Source organism: Marmota flaviventris, chromosome Y (assembly GCF_047511675.1).
Source record: "Marmota flaviventris isolate mMarFla1 chromosome Y, mMarFla1.hap1, whole genome shotgun sequence".
Taxonomy (NCBI): Eukaryota; Metazoa; Chordata; class Mammalia; order Rodentia; family Sciuridae; genus Marmota; species Marmota flaviventris.
The window spans coordinates 326,758-330,584 of NC_092519.1; positions in this window are offsets into that span (position 1 = coordinate 326,758).

Consider the following 3,827-nt stretch of genomic DNA (forward strand, 5'->3'; position numbering starts at 1 on the left):
GTCTATTTAGAACATCATTAAGATTTTGGTGGGAACTGCATTGAATCTTTATAGTGACTTTGGAAGCATATATATTTTAACAATATTAATTTTGCCTATCCACTAACATGGGAGGTCTTTCCAGATCCATGAACATGAGAGGTCTTTCCATCTCCTAAGGTTTTAATTTCTTCTTTAGTATTCTGTAGTTTTCATTGTAGAGGTCTTTCACTTCTTTTGCTAGATTGATTCCCAAGTATTTTAGTTTTGAGGCTATTGTAAAGGGGATACTTTTCCTAATTTCTCTGTTAGCTGATTTGTCGTTGAAGTATATGAACACAATTGATTTATGAGTGTTAATTTTGTCAAATTGATTCTGCATTTCTTCCCATTTCCTGGCCCTCTTCCCTCCCTGCCCCCCTCAATCTCATACTCTGCTGATCTTCCCTCTGTTTTTATATCAGATCACCTGATTTTCCCCCTAACTTTGCTCTAGATTCCACATATGAAAGAGAACATTCAATTTAGCAAGATGTTCTCTAGTTCTAGTTCCATCCATTTAATGGAAAATACCATACTTTTATTCTTCTTTATGGGTAATTAAACTCTCTCTCTCTCTCTCTCTCTCTCTCTCTCTCTCTCTCTCTCTCTTTCACACACACACACACACACACAGTGTGTGTGTGTGTGTGTGTGTGTGTGTGTGTGTGTGATATTTTCTTTATCCATTCATCTGTTGAAGGACATCTAGGTTGGTTTCATAACTTGACTATTGTGAGTTGTAATGGTATGAACATTAATGTGGTTGTATCACTATAGTGAGCTGATTTTAGTACTTCTGGATAAATACCATGGAGTGGGATAGCTGGGTCATATGGTAGTTCCATTATTTCAAGGACTTTCCACTCTGTTTTCTAGAGTGGTTTTACTAATGTGCCATCCCACCAACAATATTTAAATGTACTTTTCTTTTTCTGACAACCTCACCAGCATTTCTTTTTATTCCTATTCTTGATGATTGCCAATCTGATTGAAGTGAGATGAAACCTTAATGTTGCTTTGATTTGTATTCACTTGATTGTTAGAAATGTTGAACTTTTTTTCACATATTTGTCGGCCATTTTTTTCTTCTTTTGAAAAATGTTTCTTTAGTTCATTTGCCCATTTATTGATTGGGTTATTTGTTTTTATGGTGTTAAGCTTTTTGAATATGTATTTCCTCTATCAGAGGAATAGTTGACAGCTTGAAAGGTTTTTCTTCTCCCCATTCTGTAGCCTCTCTATTCACATTCCTGTTTCCTTTGCTGTGAAGAACTTTTTAATTTGATGTTGTCTCACTTATTAATTCTTAGTTTTATTTCTCATGCTTTTGGGTCTTGTTATGTAAGTCAGTGCTTGTGCCAATATGATGGAATGTTGGCCTTGTGTTTTCTTGTAGTAGTTACATGATTTCCACTCTAATCTTAAGTCTTTGATCCCTTTTGAATTGATATTTTTTTCAGGATGAAAGATAGGGATCTAATTTAATTCTTATACACGTGGATATCTAGTTTTCCATGCACCATTTGTCAAAAAGGCTGTCTTTTCCCCAACATATATTTTTGGCATTTTTGTCAAGTATCAGGTGGCTATTAGCATATGGGTTTGTGTTTGTGTCTTCTATTCTATTCATTTGTCTTCATGCCTGTTTTTATGCCAATACCATGCTAGTTTCGCTATTGTAGCTCTGTAGTATAAATTGAGAATCAGGTATTGTGATGCCTTTAAGCATCACTTTTCTTATTGAGAATTGCTTTGGCAATTCTGGGTCTCTTATTCTTCCAAATTAATTTAAGAACTGTTTTTTTTTTTTTTTCTTTTTTTTTTCAGTTCTGTGAAGAATGTCATTGGTATTTTGATGGAGACTGCATACAATGCATTATTATTAACTCTCATCACTATATGGTGTAATAGGTACAAAGCTTCATTTAGCGGAATATGTTTAGTTTAGAATATATTTTGATCATATATATTACTGGCATTTTGGGGCAGAATTAAAATTTAGTTATATTTAATTCATCTAAAGGTGTTTTTCACCCCATCTTCCAAAACGTTTTGAATTTACTTAATCATTAATCTCTTTCTTGAAGTTGTAACTTTATTGAAAATTCAGTTCTTGAAATGCATATTAAAACATGAATCCGTGATATAAATTAGCTTGTGATTTTATAAGCCTGTTGTATTCACATATGTACATAGGAAAGTTAAGTCAGACTCATTCCATTATCTTTCCTATTTCTATCCCTTCTCCTTCATTCCCCTTTGTATAATCCACTGAACTTTTGTTTTAACCCTCCTCTTCTTATTGTGGGATAGCTTCTGCATATCAGAGAGAACATTTGGCTTTTGTTTTTTGGGCATTGGCTTATTTTACTTAGCATGATATCCTCCAGAACCATCCACTTACCAGGAAATGTCATAAATCTTTGAAGAAGACAGTATATTGTGTTACTAATTTGGATTTAATATCCTGGTTAATTAATTAAGACATAAATTAATTTTAATAAAAAAAAAACATAGTAATACCTTTGTCATGAAAACAGAATCCTTACTGTAATGATTTGTGGATTACCTAGGAAAATTTGTCTTTACAAAAACAGATTTATTGAGGTATAATTAATACACAAAAGCTTCAAATAAAGAATTCAATTGATATGCTTTAGACATTCACATACTATGATACTATCACCATGGTAATAGACTTCAAAAATAAAAAAGGAAAGAAAAATTGGTTTTACCCCTTGAAATTGTACTTTTTGATATTATCAACCACAATAGCCCAATAGTCAGGATATTTTTCAGTTCTATGCCATTGGATTTATTTTGCTTTGGAAAAGTTTGACCTACACCTGAGCTCACCTAAATGCCTGCCATCTTAGTATCTTTGTTTCAACACTGTCATTAATAAATCTCATCTTTTGTATTAACCTGAACCCCCAGAAAGATTTACTGTCACTTCTTCTATGGTGACTTTTCTCATTGATGGGAAAGAAGATAAGATAAAGGCAAGGAAAAAAGTGTGATCCTTATACAAAATAATATCTTAGATTTTTTTCTCATTTCCATTTTTCTCTGAGATGTATTTACAGTTTGTATTTCTGGAAAGACTTTTTCATTACATGATGCATAAACATGAAGAATGTGTAGTGATATCCATTCTGTTTGTGGTTGGTTTGCTTTTTATGCCTATATTTTCTTGCCCTTGTCAAGAAATAAAAGTGACTTTTGCAGTTTTCTTCACTGCCTTTTTATGAGTATAAAAAAGTACTTGTCCTTATTATTTTTCATAGATCTTTTAGTAAAACAGTTGTCAAATAAAACCTTTCCACTCTGGGTTGTTGATTTTATGGTAACAACCAGAAGGTGGATGATTTTAATCATTTGACAACATATTAGGATGAAAGCAAAAAGTAATGGATATCTGCATGTCTTCAAATGTGCACTGTACACCAAAAAAGCAGGATGAATGCATGCCTTGATAAGTACCTGGTGTATCTTTGTCCACCAAATTTCTTTTGGACCTCCTTAAATAGTTAAAAAATCTAGGCAGAGACACTGCCATCTGCTATGGCCCACAGCACAGGCAGCCCAGAGTAAATGCCAAGAGTTTTATTGGGATGTTTTTTCTCAATTTGTTACTGCATCTGCTCCCATTCATGGCACTAGATGTCAGCTGATGCAGACAGATAGAGGAAAGTGATTGAAACATATAGATTTCAAATGGCAAAGTGGGAGGCTATCTGAAAGCATTTTATTTCTTTGTATTTGTTTCCTGAAGTCTAATGAACACAGAAGGCAGCAAGGATTGA